The sequence below is a fragment of the Coenobita brevimanus genome, chromosome 51 (genome assembly GCF_032717465.1).
Source record: "Coenobita brevimanus isolate Jiangsu-jjx chromosome 51, ASM3271746v2, whole genome shotgun sequence".
In the NCBI taxonomy this organism is placed as follows: Eukaryota; Metazoa; Arthropoda; class Malacostraca; order Decapoda; family Coenobitidae; genus Coenobita; species Coenobita brevimanus.
The window spans coordinates 42,943,278-42,958,566 of NC_137004.1; the positions used below are offsets into that span (position 1 = coordinate 42,943,278).

General features: G+C 39.6%; 1 pseudogene; it reads right to left on the bottom strand.

Moving 5' to 3' along the window:
- Positions 1 to 327: 327 nt before the first annotated feature.
- LOC145400238 (cAMP-dependent protein kinase catalytic subunit 1-like) lies at positions 328 to 11,658 on the bottom strand (annotated as a pseudogene).
- Positions 11,659 to 15,289: the final 3,631 nt, after the last annotated feature.

Genomic DNA, 15,289 nt, shown 5'->3' on the forward strand with positions numbered 1-15,289 from the left:
AGAGACATAAAAGTCCTGCTGTCCTCCAGGATATGCCAAAATATTTTGAGGAAGCAGGCTGCTGTCTCTGAAGAGGTCATAGTGGCCAACTTTAAAAAGGTAGAAGACAGCCTTAGGGGAGCACCCCCTCCAAACATTATTAATTATGGCAAAACCAACATCACGGATGATCCTACGGGAAAGCTCCGGATATTCAGGTACGGTAAAAAACATGAGGAGATTATCATGAATACGATAAAGAGTTCAACATCTATCATGTTTTCCATCACTGCCAGCAGCAAGTACCTTAGTGCAAATATTGTTTCCAGGGCTCAATGCTAACAGCTGTCATGGATTGAAGGAGGACCAATCAACGTATATAACCAAACTTCTTCTGGCTGCTTCGATTCGAATTGAAGCAGGGGGAGCAGAGAGGCGGGCCTCCTGAAGGCACACAACTAATGGACAGTACTGGGCAAGAAGGCATCACAGGTCGAAGCAACTTGAATGAAAACCTCGAATGAATGCCCACCAAGTCCAACTGCCCCACATCAGGTGTTGATAAACATAACTTCCCTCCCCCCCCAGTATGCCTTTTCTGTGTTTTTCTATGTTGAATCATTTGTGTTTCATTACCCATACAGTAAAGCTTTTTAAGTGCCCTAAATGTTGCACTACAAACCTTAGTGCAACAAAAAATAGCCAATCGGTGAGTTGAACAGCCCACCTTTCGGTACTTTTTCAGTGAGAAAAAGCAGGGCATACATTGGATCAATCTTACCTTCCTTTGATATACAGCAATCCAGTCTGTCGATGCAAACCACTTGTGATTCTTGATATCATTAACAGCATTCTTGAGGTTTCCATACCGCTTGGTCAGGTCAACCTGCAGTAGATTCCTTAACAGATCCTTCAGGTCAGAAGAGAAGTGACCAGGGAACCGCACCTGTAATAACAAGGTTGTGATTAAGTTAGAGTACATCTTGATGAAGCTTCCCAGCCTCTTTCACCTATGATGATGGCCAAGTGGTGGGTCAATCTGATACATCACCAAGAAGACTCATTCCTACCTCAAAAATAAGGTTTATCATATTTCATGCAACCACAACTTAGTGCAGGGAGGCCTAGTTATACAAGAATCAAGTGTTATAATGCTGGCATGTACTGGGCACTTTCTGGCATTACAAGTACTGAAAATCCAAAGTTACAATGGCCAGTTGAGAATCCATGAATCAATTAAGAGGCCTACATAATGAAAACTCAAGACATGCACAGCTGCGAAGCTAGCTGGACAAAGTGTGGAATAACATGACACTGATGTCTTGGGGGCAAGTTTGTGAGCTCTATGCACCCCTCCTTCCCACTCTTCCACAAGCTGCCTCACTCTCATTCTCTCTTGCACTCACTTTGGTCATATTTGGTGTAAAGGGCTGTACGCACAGGTACGGTATTATCTAAATGATCGACTCTATTGGATACCTTTATGTGAAGCTACAGAATGTGGTGAACATTTTTTGGCATATCAGACAGAGCCAGGATTCTGGGGACTTGAATGATGAGTGAATGGGAAATGTGGCCCATAGGACTGGGCAAACTTGGGCTCTCTGGATGTTGCTACATCTCAGCCTGCCCTTGAGTGGGAAAGGAGGTCCAGATGATGATGATGATAGTGATATACAATGAGCTCGCTCTGCTTCTTACTTCATGCCTTCCAAACAGTGGTGAAGTGACAGAAGGGCAGCTCAACCCCAATGAACTCAAACATTTGTACCGTATACTGTTCAAGTACAGTAAGTGTACATATACAGTATATTCCTATACTATTTTCTCTTTCATTCTGCTTCCATTACAGTACTTATACATTATTATAGGTCAAATGTTATTGCTATATGTGCTTTAGGTGTAACTAAATTTATTCTTGTTTAAAACTGTCATACATGGCAGTGTAGGTGTAATGTGGTGGTGGTCAGGAACCAAGTCTTTTTAAAGGTAATGTAATTTGATGTACAAGCATTCACTTAACAAGCTGATTTTGGGGTAACTAAACTATAGTACTCATAACTCTGTGACCTCCCTGTATTCAAGTTGTAGGAAAGGCCCTGTTCTGTCAAGTGAAATGAAACTGAGTACAGTCTCAGAACTTGCTCCGAGTGATAAATCATATGTATCATTTATAATGGCTCCAACACACTTGCAATAATAATTACAACAAATAGCTGGTGCTTCAGTACTCCCCATGTAAGGCATAGAAGAACCTGAGGCTAGGCTACTGTGGTCCACATCATTAATGCCACAGGAAGCTACCCTGTTTCCTTGCCAGAGTTATGTGACAGAAATACCTATGGACACTTCTTGGGTTGAAACCATCGTTGGTTAGTGAATATTCTCTTCTGATCCAAGACCTCTATCAATCGAGCAACTGAGGTGTCTATTAATAATAACAAATTATACCATACACTGGGCTCTAACTGAATTGTAATGGGACATGAGTAAAGAATTTTCATAATACAGTAAAAGTCCTCTACTTCTGGCCTCCAATAATCTGCAAATCCCAATAATCTGAATTTGTCAAGGCAAATTTTTTATTTTATCTGGTCTTTTTTCAAAATTTTCAGGGCTTTATCTAAGGATTTATCTGGCTTGGACTTGCTCTTGGCCTTGGATGTACCAGCATGAAACTATTCATCTTCACCTCTATTGTAGAGGTGAAGATGAATAGTATGACAGGTGGGGTGGGGGTTAGGTAGGGGTATGGGGGAGGGTCGGAGCTGGGATAGTGGCAGGTGGAGCTTGTTTCGTCCCCCCCTCCCCTCTTCCCTGGGTATACAGGGGTAGGAAGGGGACACCCCTGGGCAGGAATTAGTGATCGTGAGTGTACATATGTCTAATGTTTTCAGAGGTCCCTCCCAATAGTCCGAAAAAACCAATAGTTTGAAAGACCCTCGGTCCCCTGCCATTCGTATTACCGGACTTTTGCTGTATGTGTAATCACAAGATATTATTATTAGTTTACACAGAAGCTGAGGGTTAGGGGGCAGAGACCTAAAGATACACAACAGAACTTTCAAATTTAATACTGCATAACATGAATGTTATTGTTAACACCTGTGAGCTCTAACGCAATTTACATTATTTCCTCATCATCATCAAACTGAACAGTTATATATTCTGTTTGTTGAAAGGACATCAGTGAAGGAAATTTACCTAAAATTACAAGCATCCAGTTTATAATCAGGCATTTCTACAATTTATGTACGAGTTCTGGAATAACACAACTATACTGATATTTGTATAACTATAATTGTTTTACTCGAACCTGGCCTAAAATTGCCATCTCTCCAACTTGATTACTGAGTTCTAACAAGAGACTGACACTAGAATATGACGCTAGTCATGAAGAAGTGCTATGAAAAGACTGTAGAGCCACTATATTTTATTCTGCCACTGAATTATGTGAAGTAATCTGCAACAGGGCAAAAAGCTGGGCCAAAGTAAAGTCAAAGAACTGTAGTGCATTAAAATGGTAAAACTGGCCAATCCACTTCACCGTTAGCAATCAACCTTGAGGGCAATCTTTTTCTGTAGATTAGTGTATACTTAAAAGCAAAATGGAATAACAAAAAGGATGCTTTATGAAGAGGACTTAATGTATTCTTGTATATACTTCCATGACAAAATTAATTAATGATTCACTGCTATGCATCCTTATTTCTTTCTGTATTACTTACATGTACTGCATTACAGCAGCAGCATTGTATCAGTAGGCACACTTTTCACTATCTCAAACTTACATGGCTGCACTAGACTTTTCCTGGATGTACTGGATTGCAGTTCAATATACACATATAAAACTGATAGTATGAGCACATGTGAATGGGGGAAGGAGAGGGGAAGACTGAGGATGAGATGCAGTGATACAGTAAAGTGGTACAAGTACACTAAACTCTCAATTATCTGTCATCACAATTTCCGTCCCATTACATTATCTCATGCTTTTGGCTCAGTTCTGTTAAAACAATATCTGGCAAAATTAGGCAACATCCAGCTCAGAAACAGGAAGCTATCAGTGGTACGATGCACTTTTCAGAGGTAATGTGTATCATAAGGCTCAGACACCGGGCTCAATCTGCACACAGGCAGACCCCAAAACACACACAAGACAATCTTGGCTGTAAGTCTTGCCAATAAACAGAAAACTGCTGGAAAATGGGTGTCTACTCTATGGAATTTCACCCTCAAGATACAGAAAAGTTGAAAGTATTTTTTCATCTATTTAATCTATATTTAATTTCATTGCATAAAAACCTAATATCACGACATTAAATCTTTTTAAATTAATTTTTTAATATTATCAAGTTTCAGTTTTCTGCTAAACACTCCTCAGGAAAATCCCAGATATAGCATGGTTCTTACATTCTTATGACCGAGGGTATGGGCTAACATGAATTATATTGAGTGTATGCACCGTATTAAATGGAATCAGGTTTCTATCTGCCATAAGTAAAAAGTTATTATCCTCTGCAAAGTGTGATGGTGTGCCAGGTTGCTCATATTCGCTCTGTTGTCCTTACTCCGACAGTAGACTTTCCTTCGCTTGCTCACTCGTAATTATACCTGTATATGATTACTGTTTATATTACTTATGATATGTACGATTAAATTATGTACTGTATTACTGTACTACATGTACTGTGTCAATACTGTACTGTATTTTATGTTTAATTTTAATCTTTTACTCATGGGTAATACAGTCAATCCTCGTAAATCAAGTGTTCATAAATTACGGATTCATAAATCAAGGCTAGGTGGCCATCAGACTGCTGCCAACCTTAAATCACTGTTAAGTCACGAAAATCGCGGATCTAGGCACCCAAGTGGGCCTTTTCTGAGGAGAACCGTAAACCGCGGCATTCAAACTGAAAATCGCGACCCAACAAACAATCACCGCGCGTCCCTGGTGGCATATGTGCATACTAATGCCGCCATGTTGTTGCTCTTCTTGTCCCGCCAGTCCGCACACTACAGACCGTTGCCGTGGAGTACGAGAGTTACCTGCCTTTTTGTGCAACTTCCTCCCACCTCCTACCTGCCAAGGCCCCTCCCGACCCCTCAATGAAGCGCTCTAAGCAGTATGGCGTCAAGAAACTGCCACAGTTGTTGTACAGTCAACGTTTGGAGCTCACTTGTCATGTTGAGAGGGGAGAGAAGTTTTCAAAGCTGGCGAAAGAGTTTGGGAAGAACAAGTACTGAGAGGTTCTAAGTTCTTCCCAACACCACCCCACTCCATTCACTTAAGCAATTTTGTCATAGGATTAAGGTGAGATCCCTTAACATGGCTTATTTCTATTTAATACATGCACTGAATATTCCTAAATTTGTACGTTTGTGTTTGATGGTGCCTAGATAGGTGTAGGTAGGGTGCTGTGGGGGCGGGTTGGCCAAAGTCCAGACCCAAATTAATTTTTCACATAAAAGTTATTATTCATAAATCACGGCAGTGGTCCAGACTCAAATTGACACGATTTACGAAGACTGAGTGTATTGTAGGAAAGTTTTTAGGATAGCGGGTCAAGACGGATAGCTTAGGGTGGTGACATATTATCTGGTTCAATGCCCAATGGATAGCCAACTGGAGGTACCGACGTAATATCCGGCATTTTGCAGTATCCAGCACTGAGTTTTGCTGAATTACACTGGATATTTGAGAGACTTATGTTTACGAGAAAAAGGAATGTGAGCTGGAGATGGCAGCCAGATAGCTAAAAACAGGATAGTATAATGGCAATTCATTTATTGCCACCCCCTACAGGATTAAGGCATCTGACAATGAACTGATAGATAGACATAATGATATAATCAGTGCAGTTAACCTTTTGCTTAAATCAACACTGAGTCTTCTTGTAATTAATCCAATATACACAACAGCAAGACTTTACTGTGTGTGTGAGTGTGCATACTTTTTATCTACTAGCATGTATATATGCTGGTATAGCCTATACATTTTTTAACACATCAATGTAGGATACTACTTGATTAACAGTGCGACATGATGAGCATAATAATGATGTTTACATAGTCTTACTCCTGTTGGCATGTCATAGCTCTTACCTTCCCTGATACAATTTTTTCGTATATTTGTATGGGCTGATCAGCAAAGAAGGGTGGGTATCCAGCAGCCATCTCATACACGAGTACTCCTAAAGCCCACCAATCCACTGCCTTGTTGTAGCCCTGTCAAGAAAGAGCCACAGGTATTAAAACACTATGTTCTTGTGATGAAATTATTACACATGATTGTTGTAGTATATATATCCATCCACCTTTCCATCATTTAACACTTCACTGCTCCATCACACTGGCCCATCAAATATATATTTACTTGTTATATATATATATGTGATTACCACCCACAATAGTAAATGGTGTACATTCATCAAATTACTATCTTCTCATACAACAAACAGAACAGCATATACAGAACCAAAAATGAAGGAAAATGTCTATTAATAATACTGCAGTTATAAAAGTTGTTGGTAAACTGCAAGAAGATGCTACAGAGAGACACCTTCCACTGCCAGATTATATAAATGTCCCTTAAATCCATCCCTGTCCTCTGAAAGGAGGATGGTGGAGTGCAGGAAAAGGGTTACTTCAGCCTGCAGTTCACTGGGACATCCAGATGAGTCTGGGGCCACATTACAATGAGTGACAATGAATGGCAATTACTATATTTGTAAATTATTAACGTAATGTAATATACATATACTTATTAACCCTTTGGAAATGACTTAGGCATTCCAATATTTACATTGGCATTGTTGGAGGATTATTCAGCTTCTTTATGGATATGGGGACACCATATTATCTTACTTTAGCTACTGTCAGGCATTCTCATTCAGCAAATTGAGGAACCTCAACCCAAAGGGGTTAAATGACCGAAAAGCAGATGAGCTTTCCACTTATTGCTTGATGCTGTGGGAAAGGTGGTTTTAACAACAAAACCTCCAGGCATTTTCATCCAAATTAGGCAGTGATCCCTCTTATCGAGACATTTCTCTTTCCCTCCCTCATGTGACCTGTCACTTCATTCCCCCAACTCACACTTTGTCTACCTCTTCTATTACTGGTTACCTCACTCTCATGCAACCTCCTGGCAAATCTTTACAATTTACTTCAAAAGGCTCAGCCTCTCAGAGCATTTTTTGCTGTTTTCACATTAAAACCTCATACCATATTTCTCATTAACTCTTTCATATATCTAAGAATCATACAAAAACTAACAGACATAAATACTGTAAAGCTATTGACACAGTACCAAGACATATCCTGATCATCAAATACCTGGAGATCAACATGGAAGACAATAACAAGAAGTGGTTAACCACCATCCTCTCAGGAAACATATCCAAGTTTTCAGCTTTGAACAAAGATTTTTATTTAGAATATTCCCCAGTGGTGTTCTATAGGGCTCAGTCCTTTCACCCTCACTTTTCAACCACCTCCTCCACAACCTACCAACTCTTCCCCCTTTGATGACTTGACAATACCTTCACTGCACCCCAAAACTCAAATGCAGCAGGAGAGTTCCAACATTACCTACACTTACAAGAACACTGGCTTCAATAAAGCAGAGTGACTGTGTCACTCAACTCAACTAGCACACTCATCATTAAGGACAAACATGAATCTCAAACATAACCCACAGCCACTGTCCCTAATTAATCACTCAAAATTATGGGGTTTACTCTGGATATATATATGAAGTTTCCTCAATGCACTTGCAACATCAATGCTATGGTGTCTTGTTGCTGTTGCTGTTGCTTACCCTCGGTCCACCTGACCAAGTAGATCTGTTGACTGCAAATAAGCAACCACCTCTACGGGGTCATCCCACAGATTTCATCCACCACTGATGTTGCGTCTGCATCTCCGGGATGCGTGTGCTGCACAGTGCTCCATTATGTGTGTTATGTTGTGTGGACCTATTCTACAAGTGGGATACATGTCATATGTGATTATAACTAAATCAAATATAAACTGATAACTTTGGAGGGCTGGGTGATGTCCTGATCTAAGCCTAGCTAGGTCATCTCGATCAGCCCTTCCTCTACAATAATTCCACCACATACCTTTCCTACAACACTGAATATACTCTACAATAATTCTTCCACATACCATTCCTACAACACTGAATATACTTATGTCATGACGAGTTTTGCACTTAATTCATTCACCTTTATACTTGACGTCTCTTTGCAGGCAACAGAATGTTCCTTTTGACTATGTTCTTAGTTTTTTACAATATCACTTCCATTAAAGAATGAAAACGAGTTAAAGATGAGCAAAAATCCCAACTTTTGCTCTCTGTTTAGGAAAAAGCTTCTCCTTGGAACATATGCATTTCTCTTCTTCCTACTTCTTTTCAGAAAATGACTTAAATTGTGAGATACATTCATATATCCATCCATCATCCAATCCTACGTCACCCCATGAGGAGCATAGGAACCCTGGGCTAGGCAAGTTGGTCCTGACATTTAAGATGAGAGTGATCAGTCTTACTCATCCCTCAGTGGCATTACGTAAACAATAAACCCCAACCACCCCTTGGATATAAACCTACAGCACACAGGCTCAATCCAATTGGAGCACCTTAATTACCCACTAAGCCACCAGATGCCATAATTTGGTTATATGGTTACCATCCAGCGTAGTAAATGGTTCCCTGGTGTACAGGAAATAATTTGGTTTGTCATTCAGTGTAGAGTTACCCATAAGCAGAAGGTAGAGGAAAGAATGAAGGAAAGAAAGACAGAAGAGAGAGTGTAAAGTCACCCGTCTGCAGAAGGAGAAGGAAAGAGTGAAGGAATGAAAGACAGAAAGGAAGGATGGAAGAGAAGAATTGGCAGACACCCAAAGCAGCACTACATCAAGTGAGTGGATGGTGAGTGCCCCCACCTACCATAAAGAGAGACATTCATCTTCACTAATCCCCTTCATGTTACTGTACTGAAATGTTTCCATTCAGGTTTACTAAATAGGAAATAATCAGTATGCCTTTCAACACCAACCAATTCATATATCATCAGTCTGCCTGCTCTTTCCACGAACAATGTGTTGCATACAACCACGGTTAATACATCACTGAAATTAAGTATTCTCTCACCTTCAACATTCCTTATGCTATACCACACCCCACCAAGCACCCCCTGAGACCCATGAACTCATCTAAATGTCCACTTAAGTCATCACCCAGCATCACTATTTTCTCACCAAATTCTGAAATAAGTAATAATTTGCCCCAATACCAGTCCTCCACCTCCATACATCTCCCAGCTTTGAAGGCATACATAGATACAACTGGAGGGATGTCATAACCAATGGCTTGATGAGTAGTACTGTTGTATTCACTTTTCACCTCCACACTCCACTGTATCTACCAACTGCTAAGCAGCCAGAATTCACACCCCACCAATTCTAGACCTTTCACTTTTACAAAAAATAAATAAAATACTAATACCTTCTTCAACTTGCTTACAATTACTGTAATCTCCCACCCACTGTGTTTCCTATCCACAACAGGGCAGGCCACTTAACATCTCCAGTACGCTCCACTGTACCCCCAATAACATCCCCACATTCATGACTGACTAGTCTGAACTTAGAGAGCAACTTCCCCCTTTAGTCCTTTACATCCACTGAGTATGCTGAAGTTTACTCCAACACTCATCACATATTGTCCAACACAGATTGACTGCAACGTCACTGCAGCCGACCAAACTCATCCATCCACCACTGCCAACAAGGGCTGGTGGGGAAGCCCTTCATGCCAGCTGCTCAAACACATTTCTGAGCACAGCCTGGCATTACAGCTGACAGATATTATTTATTCATGGCACATAAATACATCACCACTAATATCCTCATAATCATTGACACAGCAGATTATCCACATCATTACACCAGTGTTCTGCCCTCTCTTTTTTTTTTGTGCAAACCCAATACAGTACAGTAAAATTTTCCTTCCCTGTACCCTTCAGCATAGGCAGTGCACCAGCCCTACAATGCAGCACATTATGTCTGGGGATCAAAGAATAACCATGCCACCATTGACACCAAGCCACTTTCTTGCAACAGTTAGACATGTATTTATGGTTGTCTGGCCTAAACTGATTCTACCACCACTGTCTTTTGATGAGAAACAGGTTCAGGATTATGATCAGGATGGTTCAAACTGCTGCATGATGGGAGAAAATTACATTAATGTTGACAATTTGTTACCTGCTATAGTCTGAGACTCTCACCTTGGACTTGTAGCTGAGTACATTTCATAACACAAGAAGTATATCAACCAACTGCCATAAATCACTCTCATGGCTGTAATGGGAACCAACCAGCTAATACCTATTTCACACTACTAACATCACTAGCATTTTCATCACTTCCATCAAAACACAACTGCCATCACAACTCAATCTTATAACCACATGTCCAACATAGTTACTGTCAAAACAGTTTCAGTATTACATTCAAAACCCTATCTATCTATCTCTCTATAGCCCAACACCCTAATCCCGCAAAGGGTGGCCGCAGACAAAACGCCTCCAAGTCACTCTGTCACCCACCATTCGACTACTCTCCCCCAACTCACCCCCCTCCCTCATATACCTCTCAACTCCATCCCTCCACCTCATCCTCGGTCTACCCCTCCCTCTCCCTCCCTCCACCTCACCTACATACACCCTCTTAGTCAGTCTTTCATTCTCCATTCTCTCCACAAGTCCAAACCACCTCAGTGTATTTCTCCCTAATCTTTTCAACCACATCCACATCTACCCCACAACGTTCAAACCCAACCTTCATAATATAAAAAGCACCACTATGGACATGTATCAATTAAGCTATATGCCTGACCAACTTCTATAACAATGTTGTGTGATAATTATGTCTAAGTCCTTGACTACTGTGCTCTCTCCATTTCATACTCTGTATTCTAACATATCTATATATTACAGAAAACACCTACTTTCTAGCCAGATAAGGATAATATCAATGTCCAGATAATCGGCCAAATAGAAAGAGAAATTAAACACAGTAGAAGTATCAGAAAAAAACTAACCTTAGAAAGAATGATTTCTGGGGCCAAGTAGTCTGGGGTTCCACATAATGTCCACGTCCGTCCTTTGACTCGCTTGGCAAATCCAAAGTCTGTCACCTGAAATATTAAAAGTAATGAAATATTAAAAGTAATCATTGAAATGACATGCACATTGTCTGACTAAATTCAAGATAAACATCATTAATTAAATATACAAATACACTAAAATACACACATTTTATGCATATAATGAACAATAATGCATTCCTACTGTATGGGAAAGAAATTCAACATAATTTACAAACATTCCATATAATAAAGTTACCTGCATTGCAATTTATCAAACTATTCAATATGTCTATCAATAACTTCAAATGACACTCCTTGCAACTGTAATGTGTATATTGGAAACAAAAAGAATGCTCCTCCCTCCCCTCCCCAAGAAAACAACAACAAACCTTGAGGTATCCTTGGCTATCTATTAGTAAATTTTCTGGTTTTAGATCTCTATAAATGAGATCAAGGTAGTGGAGGTATTCAAATGCTGGCACAATCTGGGCAGCATAGAACCGGAGTGAGGTTCACTGAAAAACAAATTTTAAAAGATTAGTTTAGGTTCACTGAAAAAGGAATTCAAAATGATTAGTTTTATTCTAACATTATACAATAATCAACAAGCTAGAGAGAATAAGTACCCACAGCACCAGAACACCACACAAAGAACAGCTGGAATACAATATGAGTTTAGTGTGCCAGGATTTACCAACATCTTTAATATACTGCAGAGTCCAAAAATTATAACTGCTGTTAATACTATATAATGCAATTTCAGCATTAACCTATTACAACCAGCTATATGTCATGATAATCTGCAGTTACATTAACTAATCCTCTTGCTTTGTGCTAAGGAATTATTCAACTCCTAGTTCACATACATACCATTTAATTATAACCAGTACAAGTTTTCTTTGTTACACTGTTTATGATACAAAATATGAAATTACTTGGTATACAAAAAAAAAAAAAGAGAGAGAGAGAGAGAAAAAAAGGACACTGGTAATGGGTCATCTATCTCTCTCTCTATTGCCAGATGCCATAATCCTGTAAGGGGTGGCCACAAACAAATTGCCTCCATGTCACCCTTTCCAACTCCATTTCACTGCCCTGTTCCCAGCTCACACCCCCCTCTCTCATATACAGTACCTCTCCACTCTATCCCTCCATCTCATCCTTGGCTTCCCTCTACCTCTCTCCCCCCTCCACCTCATTCACATACACCCTCCGCATCAGTCTCTCACACTCCATCCTCTCCACATGGCCAAACCACCTCAAAGTGTTTCTCCTAATGCTTCCTATCACATCCACATCCACACCACAATGTTCCTTCACTTCTTGGGTTATACTCCAAGTAAAAAAACACTGAAAATTATGTTAAATACTGGCACTGTATTAATTCTATGAATATAACTAATGCACACAGCCTTACACTGTACGCCAAACTGTATGTGTCCTAATGTTCAATTTACATATGATAAAAAATCTTTGTAAGTATTCAATATATGTGACAAGTTTTTCATTCTACATAAAGCTGCTCATAACACTGCCATGAAAAAGTTGTAAACAGCTCCATACTAGAACGGGCTAATCAATTCTAGACTAATACTATACCAATCTTCCTCTCTTCTAAACAAAGCCAGCATTATCATGACATACGAAATGTACACGTCCTGCAAATCATATTGATCTTTCTTTATAATCAACCTGACCCAATTTTACATGTTCATATGGGATAAGCAGATTTAGAGCAAAGATATCTCACTGAGGAAATAAATTAGAAAAAGACAGAACCTAGGTTGGTCTCTCTGCCTCCACTAGCATCATAGCAGGTACCAAACTCTAACTCCAACACCTCTTAGTTGTCTTTTATAACACAGGGCATACTACATACATTATTCTTTATCTCCATCCCCAGATATTACAGTTTATATAAGCATTAGAAATACTGTATACAACAGCACACACATGCACCCAAGTGAAGCAAAATTTATATTTTATTACGCTGAAAAACAAAATCTCTTACAGTTACAAACAGCTGGTAAGCCAAAACTTTAATAAAAATAATTATCATTAATACAGAACCTCAGCTGCCCACAAAAGTACAATATATTAGAAATCTGAAAGCAACATCAAAACATCAAGAATAATAGAGACACAATAATGTAAAGAACTGATGGTTTAAGAACTCCTATGGATACTAGCTGTGGTACTTTCAAAAGCTAACACAGATAAAAGGTTGAGCTGTAAGTGGAATGATAATAAAGAAATTACAGAAAAAGGATGGTAGCCAAAGCTCTGCTCTATAAAAAGGCTTGATGGCAAATAAACAAAGTTAAGATAGAATAAGGAGGTTGAAAAGTCTAGGTTAGGCTAGGTATAAATGACAGACATTCCAGCAGATATATACAGTCCTTCTCCTTAGTACCATGTTCACGGTGTCCCTCTTGGCCCTTGTACACAGACGGGTCAACAATCCATGTGCAGTATACCCCTGGACATGCCTAACAATCCCCAAAAAGATGTGAAATAGCAGGCAGAGAGTGGGCCAAATCCAGTGTCACCTCCGTCATCACAAACTCCTATTAGTACCAAGCTGTTCTCCTCCCAACCCCGGCACCACTGAAGACAAAACACACGCTGCTCTGAGCCAGAAACACATACCTCTTCCTCAGCTGTCAGTTGGGAAACTCCCATCTTATCTACCCCTGCAAGCCCTACCATCATTAAAATGAAGAAACTTGGCATAGTTTCTGTGATTTTAAGATAATGGCAGCTACATTTCTATGCATGCAATATAACAGGGATCATAATGTAGGAAAACTGATGGTTGAACTCCTATGGAACCTGTTCTCAGAGAGATGCTGCCTATACGAGCAGTCTGAGAACATACTGCTCACAGACTGCATGTCCATAAAGAACAAATAATTTATGTGCCATATGGGTTGTGCTGAGGAAGAACTGTGTATGTGTGTGTAGTGGGTAGGCAAATATGGACAAACTGAATATTGCATACAATGGGCACTGCTTATGATTTTATTGATCCATCTGAAGCTTTGGGGCTCAGGGGCTTAGTCTACTGTATCAGACAAAAGATGTGAAATAAGGCAAGAATAGTCACTTGCTCACCTCCGACATAAGTGGTGTTGTGAGCAATAAACCCCACCCCGCACCTCTTAGATTTAAAACGTAAATGGGCCATATCCAGCTGGAGCCCTTACCCACTTTACCCCTGCAAGCCACCCTGCATTGATTGCATAGTTTCTGGTTATAGGATCGTTACCACCCAATGCAGTAAATAGTTTCCTGGGTTGGAGGAAACAATCTCACAGACTTGATACACAATGCTGTATTCAGTCACATGAAGGCAGGACCTTATTAAATGTCAGAACACTGACTGCCTTCACCTTCCAGGATGGAGTATTATACAGTACAGTAATACAGTTTTATTGCAGATAAAGTAATCTACCAGGATGGACCATTATACAATTGTTTTAATTTTAATAAAGTATGAAATGACAGGTGCAGGATATTTATGACTGTTCAGCTACATAGGAGAAGGAGATGGAGATGCATGGGATAAACCCCAAAGAATCACTAGTTGCTTAATACTGTGAAAGACATTGGCATAGATTTATTCCGCTTACTGGAAGTGTGACCTCCAAGACTAAAAAGTAGATGACTGTTTCACAAGTACTTCAGTCACATGAGGACAAACAGGCCACTGCTAAGTGAGCTTCTATAACTGGTTGTATATAATGTAATTAAAGACCATTATACAAGTTTTTAATTTTAATAAAGTATGAAATGTCAGGTGCAGGATATTTATGACTGTTCAGTTACTGTATGTATGATGAAGCAAGCAAAATGTCAGTTAAGTACTGTGAGTATGATGACAGGAAAAATAGCATAATTCATTACTTGCAGCCAAATATGGCTTTATTTAATCATCACAGTTATATTTGTTTTTAAACTTGTGCTTCCTACATCAGATCAACTTACATTCTCTGATGTTATAATATTCCTAAATATTCAGGACTTAAAATAACTGTATTTTTCATACAAACAAAAACTATTTCACGTAATTGCAGGAGTTTAATTTCTGCCTTTTTCCCCTGGATTATTTGAACTGTTGGTGTGAGGGGTGGGGGTAATATTATA